We start from the raw sequence: 12,711 nt of genomic DNA, 5'->3' as shown, positions 1-12,711 counted from the left end.
TTGGAGGCCATCAGGAAGTGGAGTAGTTCTATGATTGGGTAGCTTAATTCTTATCTGGAAGGTGAGGAGAATGGAGTGATTCATAAAGAAGTGGGCATAAATTCATACGCGCTAGCAGAGGGGGCGGTCAGTCCTTTTGAGGAGTTAGATGATATTTATTAGTCTTGTTTTTGTCTTGAGCCATCACAGACACAGAGTGGCCATGTCTGATGTTGGTGATCTGTGAAATTGTTCATGTTCAGGGGCACCTGGGTGGCTCAGTCCATTAAACGTCCGACTTCAGCTAAGGTCATGATCCTGTGGTTCATGGGTTTGAGCCCCGCGTCGGGCTCTGTGCTGACAGCTAGCTGAGAGTCTGGAGCCTGTCTTCAGATTTTGTGTCTTCCTTTCTCTCTGACCTTCCCCTGCTCGTGCTGTCTCTCTCTCTCTCAAAAATAAATTTTAAAATATATAAAGTAAAAAGAAATAGTTCATGTTCAACAGGAGGACACCAGGGCCTTGTTGTGAGTTCCAGGTCAGCTCCTAGATGTCAGGGGCCAAATTGCTTTCTCACGCCCCTTTTAAAAATATTTTTTCTAATTTTTTTTTAATTTTTATTTTTTGAGAGAGATACAGAGTGTAAGTGGGGGAGGGGTGGAGAGAGAGAAGGAGACACAAAACCCAAAGCAGACTCCAAGCTCTGAGCTGTCAGAACAGAGCCCAATGCAGGACTTGAACCCATGAACTGTGAGATTAGGACTTGAGCCGAAGTCGGACACCTAACCAACTGAGCCACCCAGGTACCCCAACTCATTCTCCTCTTTTGTCCAAGATCAGATGAAATCAGGCCACAGGACATGAATTTGTGTATTCTGATCATCACCACTGCCAAGATTTTGCTGATCTGGGGGTGGATCAGAGAATGTTGTCTGTAGAGTTAGGGGTGGTCTCTCCTGCTCCTTTAAAAATTTTTTATGTTTACTTATTTATTTTGAAAGAGAGGGACAGACCATGAGCAGGAGAAGCACAGAGAGAGGGAGATAGAGAATCTCAAGCAGGCTCTGCACTGTCAGCACCGAGCCTGACTCGGGGCTGAATCCCACAAACCGGAAGATCCTGACCTAAGCCGAAACCAAGAGTTGGGCGCTCAACCGACCAAGCCACCCACACACACCTTTCCTGCTCCTTTCATTGTAGGGTGAGTTGTTGACTCTGGCAGGACATGGGGCGCCTATGTGGCTCAGTCTGTTAAACATCTGACTTCAGCTCCGGTCATGATCTCACGGTCAGTGAGTTTGAGACCCATGCCAGGCTCTGTGCTGACAGCCCAGAGCCTGGAGCCTGCCTTGGATACTGTGTCTCTGTCTTTCTCTGTCCCTCCCTCACTTGTTTCTCTGTCTCTCAGAAATAAATGTTTTTAAAAAATTACAAAAGAGAGAAAAAAAGACCCTGGACAGGATACATCGGCCAAATGCACCCCATGAGTTGCTAGAAACAAGTTGATGATTAGTCTTCACAATAATCCTTGGAGACTGGGGCCTAGATGACCAAACTCAGGCCATGGAAACATGTCCCAAAGTCCAGCTGGTCTCTTGTAGAGAATCAGGTGGTTTTTCTTTTAGCCTAGTCAGAAACTGTTCTATTTGGGGGCACCTGGCTGGCTCAGTCAGTGGAGCATGTGACTCTTGATCTTGGGGTCGTGAGTTCGAACCCCACGTGGGCTGTAGAGATGACGTAGGTAAATAAAAACCTAAAACAAGAAATTGCTCTACTTGGCTTGTAGTATTTGTATAGGCACAGCAAGAAGTGTTTGCTGAAGCATGGACTCCCCCTTGACTAACCAAAAAGAAACTGAAGGTTGTGAGTTTGCTCGTGATAACTCCGGCTAATGAATGTAAACTGGTTTGGAGGAGGGGGTCTCTAGAGCAGAAGTTGTGTGTCATTTCTGTCATCTGCAAACTGCAGCTCACAGAGCGTGCAGGAGGAGTCCACCATGTCTCCTGGGAGTTAGCCAAATTCACCGGTGCCTGCTGCTTCTTTCCAGGAAATCATGTTCCAAAGGAGGGGTGGTAGTTTTAAAAGTCTGAAAGTCTCAGGGAACCCGGGGGGCTCAGTCAGTTAGGCGTCCGACTCTTGATTCTGGCTCGGGTCACGATGTCACAGTTGGTGAGAGGAGCCCTGCGTCGGGCTCTTCACTGACAGCGTGGAACCTGCTTGGGATTCTCTCTCTCCCTCCCCCTCTTCCCCTCCCTCTTTCTCTTTCTTTTTGTTCTCTCTCTCTTTCTAAATAAATAAGTAAACATTAAAGAAATAGAAGTCTGAAAGTCTCTAAGAATTACCCCCTAAATATAACTGGATAAGTTCGGGTGTGGATATAAGATGGATGTGAGTCTGGAATCCGTAGAGGAAGTGGTATCGTAATGGGACTCTATTGGGAGTGTCCTTTTTCATGAGCTAATTATATGGCCCTTGGAATGTCCCCTCAGATTACGTGAGTGGATTTAAGCAGTTCCTGAGCCGAGGGTCTCTGACGAGAGCAGACTGCGACAGCCCAGGTCCCCATCCCTGATGGGCTAGCTTTCGTTGGTAGTGCTGTGATATGACCTTGACAGAAGCATTCTGTTGACATGAGGTTGGTTGTTATGTGAGCAAAGTTTGGAATGAATGATGTAAAGGAAACTAAAGAACCAGAAGGGGCTTCTAAAAGGAAAAGAATCTCCTTTAGAGTTACATTAAACATTTTTTAAACTTTTATTTATTTTTGAGGAGAGAGACAGAGCACGAGTTGGGGAGAGACAGAGAGAGAGGGAGACACAGAATCCGAAGCAGGCTCCAGGCTCCGAGCTGTCAGCACAGAGCCCGATGTGGGGCTCCAACTCTTGAACTGTGAGATCATGACCTGAGCCGAAGTCGGACGCTTAATGGACTGAGCCACCCAAGCGCCCCTAGAGGTACATTTAAAGGAAGAATGAAAAAAAAAAAAAGGGGCACCTGGTGGCTCAGTCGGTTAAGCCTCCGGCTTCGGCTCAGGTCAGATCTCATGTTCGTGGGTTCGAGCCCCGCGTCAGGCTCTGTGCTGACAGCCAGCTGAGAGTCTGGAGCCTGTCTTCAGATTTTGTGTCTTCCTCTCTCTCTGACCTTCCCCTCTCATGCTCTGTCTCTCTCTGTATCAAAAATAAATAAAACATTAAAAAAAAAAAGGAAGAATGATCAAGGGCTCCTGGGTTTCGGCTCAGGTCACGATCTCATGGTTGGTGAGTTTGAGCCCCTCATTGGGCTCCGAGCTGGCAGTGCAGAGCCTGCTTGGGATTCTGTCTCCCTGTCTCTCTCTGCCCCTCTCTTGCGTGCTCTCTCTCTCTCTCTCTCTGTCTCTCTCGTGCATGTGCATTCTCTCTCTAATACATAAATTAAAAAAATAAAAGAATGATTTTTTTTATCAGCAGTTAAATTCAGAGCAGTAGCTACGAAATGAGAAAAACGTGGATTTTTTTTCTTAAGTGGGAGAAGATGACAGAGGGTCAAAAGTCACAATATGAAGATAAGGGAGAGCCTACTGAGAAGCCTTGCAGTTGATTACTGGGGAGCGTCAAGTACAACAATAGCACCATGAATGGTAGAGTCCAGGGAAAGAAAAAGGCGGCCGAAGAATCAGAAAATTACCCTTGGGCAGAAGTTGTCCCCTTCTGTGGTCAGCGGTTCCTGAAAGATTCCTAAGAATCTTGTCTAGTGTCCCAGTGGGATGGCCATCCAGGATAAAGTGATGTGTATCTTTTAAGTTGGGAAACATGAAGGTAACTTTATTGCTGTGTCAGTTGCCAACAGTGCTCGATATGGTCTTTTCCATTGAGGCTCAAGGGCAGTTTTTCTCTGAAGCCTTTTCAGAGAACCAGACTTTCAGGTTTGAGGTCACGCAGAGGTTGGGCAGGGGGTGCTTTGAAAATGCAGCCTGGACCAGCCGGTGCTAAAGTGGGATGTGCAGGAGTCCTGGGGGGTAATTAGTCATATCAGTGTGTAATGGGCTAGGGTGAAGGGCTGGAAGTTCACTGTAACAAATCTAATAGTAATGAACAAATTTGAAACGGTACGAGAATTACTGAAATGTGACACAGAGACATGCAGTGAACAAACACTGTTGCAAGAATGGCGCAGACAGACTTGCACGATGGGGGGTTGCCACTGACCTTCAATCTCTGAAAAACGCAATAAAACAAGGTGTGCTTGGATGTTAGGCCATGGACGTTCAAGGGGTTTCTGAGAGCTTTGATAGTTTGGGCTTTAGAATCCCATTAGCTATCTGCACTTTTCTCTGAGTTTATGGATAAGCACAGTGCCATTCTAGATAACAAGAAAAAAATTATGTTTGTGCTTCCTGGGAGGCTCAGTTGGTTAAGCGACCAGTGGTCATCAGCTCAGGTTGTGATCTCCAGGTCGTGAGATTGAGCCCCGGGTCCGGCTCCAAGCTGAGCCTTCTTAAGATTTTCTCTTTCTCCCTCTCTCTCAGCCGCTCTCCCCTGCTCTCTCTCTTTCTCAATAAGCAAACACATAAATAAATAAATACATATATATACATAAATACATAAACAGAATAAATTATGTTCAGTGACTAGTGTTTTGTATCTATGTCTTACTTAGAGACTTTTCAGGGGTGCTGGGGTGGCTCAGTTGGTTAAGCATCTGACCTCAGCTCAGGTCATGATCTCATGAGGTTCGTGGGTTCGAGCCCTGCGTCAGGCTCTGTGTTGACAGCTTGGAGCCTGGAGCCTGCTTGGGATTCTGTGTTTCCTTCTCTCTCTGCCGCTCCCCTTCCTCTCTCAAAAATAAACATTAAAAATTTTTTTAATTAAGAAAAAAAGAAACTGTCCAGGTATCCAAAGATTACTTATCAGTTAACTTAATCATTTATCAAACTGATGGTTATCAGAAGAGGTGGGTGGCGGAGGGGTGACCTAGGTGATGGGGATTAAGGAAAGCACTTGTTGCCATGAGCATTGAAATCCACACCTGAGACCAGTATTGTGCTGTATGTTAAGTAATTTAAATAAAAACTTGGGGAGAACACCCCTAATCATGTACCAAAGGTCTTTTTTTTTTAATTTTAACATTTATTTATTTTTAAGAGACAGAGTGTGATTAAGGGAGGGGCAGAGAGAGAGGAGGACACAGAATCCAAAGCAGGCTCCAGGCTCTGAGCTGTCAGCACAGAGTCTGACGCATGGCTCGAACCCACGAACCGTGAGATCATGACCTGAGCTGCCGTTGGCCATCTAACCCACAGAGCCACCCAGGTGCCCCAGTGTACCTAAGGTCTTAAACTCAGGATCCAGGGGCGCCTGGATGGCTCAGTTGGTTAAGCATTCAACTTCAGCTCAGGTCATGATCTCGCGGTTCATGGGTTCGAGCCCTGCATTGGGTTCTGTGCTGACAGCTCAGAGCCTGGAACCTGCTTCAGATTCTGTGTCTCTCTCTCTCTCTGCCTCTCCACCTCTCATGCTCTGTCTCTCTCTGTCTCAAAAATAAATAAAACATTAAACAAAAGAATACAGTGTGTAACACATAAGACATACAAAATATGTGTTAATTGATTGTTCGTTATCAGTAAGGCTTCTGGTCAATGGCAGGCTACTTGGAGTTAAGTTTTGGGGGAGTCAGAAGTTATATGGGGATTTTCGTGCTGGAGGGGGGTTGGTGCCCCGCCTCTGCATTGTTCAAGGTTCAACTGCACACACACACACACACACACACACACACACACGGAGTTATAGAGGCAATGGTAACTCACTTAACTCATAAACCAGTACAGAAATTTTTTGTTTTATTATTGTTATTTTTATTTTAGAGAGAGAGGGGAAAAGGGAGAGAAAGAATCTTTTTAAAATATTTATTTATTTTTGAGAGAGAGAGAGAAAGAGAGAGAGAGAGAGACTGTATAAGCAAGGGGGGAAGGGCAGAGAGAGAGGGAGACAGAGGCTCTGGGACCGTCAGCACAGAGCCTGACGTGCAGCTCGAACTCATGAACTGTGAGATCATGACCTCAACTGAAGTCAAGAGTCCTTTGCTCAACTGACTGAGCCACCTAGGCATGCCATGTATAGGAATTCTAGAAGGTTAAATATTTTAACCCTTGGTTTTGTCCAAACAATACTTTGCTGACATTAAATTTTTTTTTAATCTTTATTTTTGAGAGAGAGAGAGAGAGAGAGAGAGAGAGAGAACTTGAGGAGGGGAGGGGTAGAAAGAGAGGGAGACAGAGAATGTGAAGCAGCCTTTGCACTTTAAGCACACAGCCTGCCATGGAATTTGAACCCATGAACCATGAGATCATGACCTGAGACAAAGTCGGATGTGCAAGTGACTGAGCCACCCAGGGGCCCTGTGCTGACATTTGGTTAAATGGTAAACTAATTTTTAAAGACTCTTGGTTCCATCAGAAGCTCTTTATCCTGGGGTTAAGTTCTTTTCTTCTTTCCTCACAACTAGAATAACAGGGGCTATTAGGTAAATACACTTTGCGGTGTCCACAAAAAGAAACATCATTTAGTAACATTTTCTTTTTTTCTTTGAGACGTGACAGTTTGTCTGGGCTGGATATTCCTAAAGTGAACACATAACAATGGAATGGTTTTTTGATCAGTTAATCTTTAAAGTTTCTCCAGTGTGTAAGAGAGAGGGAGAAGCCAAAAAATTAACAAATACGAAATTATCATTGTAGAAGGCTAATTATGTTCCTTCTTTTTAAACAATTTTTTAAAGTCCATTTATCTTGTGAGAAAGAGAGAGAGCATACAGGCTAGCAAGGGGAGGGGCAGGGGCAGGGGCAGAGAGAGAGGAGAGAGAAAATCCCAAGCAGGGTTCATGCACTGTGAGCTCAGAGCCCGATGTGGGGCTCGAACCCACAAACTGTGAGATCATGACCTGAGCCGAAATCAGGAGTCGGATGTTTAACTCACTGAGCCACCCAGGTGCCCCTATTATGTTCCTTCTTGAAGGAGGGGGAAGAAGGTATAGATACAGAAAACCCATTTTGACAAATAGGAGAAAGAGAGAGAGATTGGGATTGCAGCTGGTTTAGACAATAACAGGCCACTGACAACTTTGCCAATCTAAATAATTTTAAAGATTTTTATTTTAGTTTTTAGTTTTACATAATCTCTACATCCAACGTGGGGCTTGAACCCACGACCCCGAGATCAAGAGTCACATGCTCCTCCAAGTGCGCCAGTCAGGCGCCCTGCCAGTCTAAATAATTTTAAAGCTACCATCCATTAATTATTGAAATCTGGAAATGTAGCTAACATCATCTCCTATGTTAAACATAAACAGAATTTCTCTTTTATGTTTTTTTTTTTAATTTCTGAGAGACAGAGAAAGAAAGCACGAGCAGTAGAGGGTTAGAGAGAGAGGGAGACACAGAATCGGAAGCAGGGTCCAGGCTCTGAGCTGTCAGCACAGAGCCCGATGTGGGGCTTGAACCCACGAACCATGGGATCATGACCTGAGCCGAAGCCGGACGCTTAACGACTGAGCCACCCCGGCGCCCCCAGAATTTCTCTTTTAGACAGGAACAATCTCCTTGTGACGGTTTCTTCCATGTTCCGAGGTGCCCCTTAAATCAACAATCTTGCTCACGTCAGACATCCCCCAATGTGGCCATGGTAATTTGAAATTGACGCTAGAGAAATCCCATCATGGAGAGAACATGACACTTGGAAAATATGAAGGAGGCAGGAGTTTGAGATGCAGGTTTGGATCCAGAAGCCCCCACGAGAACTTCCATGGGCTGTGAAGATCGTGCTTGTGCAGTCTTGTGTCTAGAGCCTGGCTGAAGGCTAACCATTATCCATCAGTGGTTGCATAAACGCTCCTGATTCAGGGCCACTGTAACGAAGTTCTTCGGGACACAAAGACATAACTGAAGGAGTCCTTTCAAGGTTTTAACAGCTTTATTGATGTATAATAGACGTACAATAAACTGACACACATAACGAGTATAATTTGGTTAGTTTTGGCCTATGTCCGCACGCCTGAAGCCATTACCGTCAAGATCATGAAGATATCCGCCACTCCCCAAAGTTTCCTCCTGCCCCGTTATTAACGCTCTCTCCCAGCCCTCCAGACTAACTCCCAGGCAACCACGCTGCTGTGCCGTCACCCTAGGCTGCTTTCCATTTTCTAGATTTGTATGTACGTGCAGTTATACCGTAGGTGTTCTGTTTTGTCTGGCTCCTTTGACTCGGCATAATTATTTTGAGATTCATCTATCTTGCAGTGTGTAGTTCAATCTTTTTCTTTCTAAGAGGTAGGCCACTGCATGTAAAGACCACTTGTCTGTCTCTCCATGTGTTGATGGACACGACTTGTTTCCAGTTTTGGCTATCACAACCAATGCTGCTATGGACATTCATGTACGAGTCTTTAAAATTTTTTTAATGCTTATTTATTTTTGAGAGAGACAGAGAGTGAGCGGGGAAGGGGCAGAGAGGGAGGGAGACACAGGCTCTGAAAGAAGCTCCAGGCTCTGACCGGTCAGCACAGAGCCCGACATGGGGCTCGAACTCACAGACCGCGAGATTGTGGCCTGAGCCAAAGTTGGACACTCAACCTGCTGAGCCACCCAGGCGCCCCCATGTGGTAGTCTTTATACAAACATTTGCTTTCATTTCTCCTGAGTAAATAGGAGCAAAATGGCTAGATCTTCTGTAGGTGAATATTTCACTTTGTAAAAAGCTTCCAAATCGTTTTCCCCAAATGGTTGTATCACGTTCCAAACCTCACCACCCTTGTATCAGAGTTCTAGTTCCTAGACATCCTAGCCATCACTTGGTATGGTGAGTCTTTTAAATTTTAGCCATTCTAATAGGTATGTAGTGATATCTCATTGTGATTTTAATTTGCATTTCACTTAGGACTAATGGTGTTGAGGATCGCATGTATTTGTCATTCATATGTCTTCACCAAAGTGCCTATGCTATCTTATTTTTTAAACTTTAAACGTTTAAAAAATGTTTATTTATTTTAATTAATGGCAGCTTTATTATTATTTTTTTTTAAATAGTTTATTACCAAGTTGGTTTCTGTATAACACCCAGTGCTCTTCCCCACAAGTGCCCTCCTCCATCACCACCACCTCTTTCCCCCCCCTCTCCCTCCCCCCTCCCCTTCAACCCTCAGTTCCTTTTCAGTATTCAATAGTTTTGCATCCCTCTCTCTCCCCAACTCTCTTTCCCTCCTCCCCTCCCCCTTGTCCTCCAATAGGTTTCTCCTGGTCTCCTGTTAGACCTATGAGTGCAAACATATGGTATCTGTCCTTCTCGGCCTGGCTTACTTCGCTCTGCATGACACCCTCAAGGTCCATCCACTTTGCTGCAAATGGCCATATTTCATTCTTTCTCATTGCCATGTAGTACTCCATCATGTGTATATACCACATCTTCTTGATCCACTCATCAGGGGATGGACATTTAGGCTCCTTCCAGGATCTGGCTGTTGTTGACAGTGGAGCCAGCGAGTTTCGAGTGTTTTGTTATAGCAGCCCAAGCTTAGACAGTCCTATCTGTTAGAATTTGCCAGTGAAATTATTTGGGCCTGGAGTTTTCTAGCTTTTTTTTTGAGAGAGAGAGGACACAAGTGAGCAAGAGAATCCCAAGAGGGGTGGGGAGAGAGAGAGAGAGAGAGAGAGAGAGAGAGAGAGAGAGAGAGAGAGAGAGAAGCCAGGCTCTAACCCAAAGCAGGGCTCGTGTTTACCCAAAGTGAGGCTTGAGGTAACTGGATGTGAGACTTGAACTCATGAACTGTGAGATCATGACCTGAACAGAAGTCAGATGCCTAATGACTGAGCCACCCAGGCACCCTTCATAAGAAAGCTTTTAATGCTAACATATTTAATAATAAAAAGCTTTTCAGGTTATCTATTTTTTTCTTGAGTGCGCTCTGGTCGTTTGTGTCTTTGAGGGAATGTGTCCATTTCATCTTTGTTGTTGAATTTACTGGCAAAAGGTTGTTAATAACACTCTCTCATTGGGGCGCTGGGTGGCTCGGTTGGTTAGGCGTCCAACTTCGGTTCAGGTCATCATCTTACAGTTCGTCGGTTTGAGCCCCATGTCACGCTCTGACATGTCCGAGCTGACAGCTCGGAGTCTGGAGCCTGCTTCAGATCTGTGAATCCCTCTCTCTCTGCCTCTCCCCACTCATACTGTCTCTCAAAAAATAAATAAATGTAAAAACAAATAACGCTGCCTTACTATCCCTTGAAGATCCATGGAACCTGCAGCGATGTTCTTTCTCGTTCTGAACACTGGCAACTGGCCTTTTCTCTTTTTTTCCTGAGAGCCTCACTTGGGGTTTGTCAATTTTATTTTATCTTCTCAAAATCCAGCTTTTGGTTTCACAGATTTTCTCTTTCCTCTTTCACTGACTTCAACTCTGCCCTTTGTTACTTCCTTTCTTTCCCTTACTTTGGATTTCATTTTCTCTTCTTTTCAGTTTTGTTGAGATGAAAGGTACAGTCACTGACTTGAGACCCTTCTTTTCTGATATAGGCATTTAGTGCTGTAGAATTTCCCCAAGCGACTACTTTAGTGCCATCCCACAAATTATATGCTGCCTTTTCTTTTTAATTCAGTTCAACATGCTTTTTAATTTCCTTTTCGAGTTCCCTAACTCATGTGTTATTTGGAAGTTTATTCAGTTTCCAATATTGGATTTTCCGGAGATGTTTCTGTAACTGATTGCTAATTTCATGCCATTGGGGTCACAGAACATACTTGGACTGGAATCTTTTCAAGTTCATTAAGACTTGTTTGATGGCCTCTCTTAATAAATGTTCCATTTGCATTTGACAAGGATGGTTGACTGTTTTGTTCAAATCTTCTAGTCTTACTGATTGTACCTGTTCTATTAATTATAGACATAAACTATAATTGTTGGTTTGTGCATCTTTCCTTGCAGTTCGATTGTTTGCTCCTTAATGTATTTTGAGGCTACGTTATTAGATGCATAACCACCTACGGCCTTTATGCTCTCTTGGTGAATTTGCTCTTGTATGGTATTAATATAACTACAGCTTTCTTCTTGTTAGTGTTAGCATGGTATCCTTTACCATCTTCTTAGTTTTACCCATTTGTGTCTTTCTACTTGAAAGTGGGTTTATTTTTTTTTTAATTATTTATTTTGAAAGAGAGCGAGAGAGCGAGCACAGGAGAGGCAGAGAGGGACACAGAGAATCCCAAGCAGGCTCTGCCTGTCAGCGTGGAGTCTCACACGGGGCTCGAATTCACTAACTCAGAAATCATAACCTGAGGTGAAACCAAGAATTGGATGCTTAACCAACTGAGCCACCCGGGGGTCCCAAAAGTGGGTTTCTTATAAGTTGCATAGAGTTGCATTCTTTAATCCTCAAGGTCTGCTCCAGTGCCTGGGATCTTCAAGAACTCTCTAACCCCCCAAGCTGCCCATTTCGTTGTGGGAGGTTCCGATAATTAGAACCCCATTCCTCCTGATGGGCCCTGCCTGTCTTCTATCACCTCCCCACTGGAGGCACACTCAGAGAATTATTTCCAGGCCCCCAGAACAGTTTTTTTGGACAACAGGGACATCCAAACTGATGACAACTACTCAGGCAGTGTCAGACCCAGCCGCAGGGGATTCAGGCCCATGGATGATTACCCAAGGCCACCCGAGAAGTAACAACAGCTACCTTGGAAAAAGTATGCGGTGGGCAGGATATAGAAAACTAATTGCTACAGGGGAGGAGCTTATTGATAGGAAAAAAACCCACTCGCTTTCCATTTCCAGAAAGCGTTGACTAGGAGAGACTGCAAGGGAGTCACCCAGAGTGGTCCAACACAGCCCAGTGGGCCCTTCGGGAAGGAGCAATGCTCCTCCGAAAGAGTAAGGAGCACTCCTCTGTGCCCTAGCGTGTTAGTTTCCTATTTCTGCTGTCACAACTTACAACACATTTGGTGGCTTAAAGCAACACAGATTTATTCTCTTATAGTTCTGTTCGTCAGAAGGCTAACGCAGGGCTAGTTTCCTTCTGGAGACCTTAGGAGAGACTTCCTTCTCGTTGCTTTCTCAGTTTCTAGAGGTCACCTGCATTCTTCGGCTCATGGCCTTTTTTTTAAGTTAAAAAAATGTTTGTTTATATTGACAGAGATTGCAAGTGGGGAAGCAGCAGAGAGAGTCCCAAGCAGGCTCCACACAGCCAGCTCAGAGCCCGATGTGAGGCTCGATCCCATGGACTGTGGCATCATAATCCAAGCCGAGATGAAGAGTCGGCTACTTAACTGACTGAGCCACCCAGGCACCGTGGCTCATGGTCTTTCTTAGCATTACTCCAACCACCTGCTTTCACTGCCGCACCCCCTGCTGCTACTGAGGCTGATTCTGCTGCTTCCTCTTATAATTACCCTTGTAATTATACTGGTTGGTCCCATCTGGATCCTCAAGGATCATCTCCCCACCTCAGGTCCTTCACCTTAATTATACCTGCGAGGTCCCCTTTACAAGGTAACATAGTCACAGGTTTTAGGGATTAGGATGTGGGCAAATCTACCAGGCCTAGTTCCACCATGAGACCGGTCCTGTCCAGGTGTGTGTGAATTTTCTTGCTCTTTGGACGTGAGTCTCTGAACAGTTTGCCGTTGTGTCGGGTGCCTAATTCTGGTCCAACGGTCTCCGTTCAGTGGAACAGAGCTCATGTGATTGAACCCTAACTCAGGTTGCTTTCTTCAGGGC

The sequence above is a fragment of the Suricata suricatta genome, chromosome X (assembly GCF_006229205.1).
Source record: "Suricata suricatta isolate VVHF042 chromosome X, meerkat_22Aug2017_6uvM2_HiC, whole genome shotgun sequence".
NCBI classification, from domain to species: Eukaryota; Metazoa; Chordata; class Mammalia; order Carnivora; family Herpestidae; genus Suricata; species Suricata suricatta.
Note: the sequence above shows the minus strand (reverse complement) of the source record.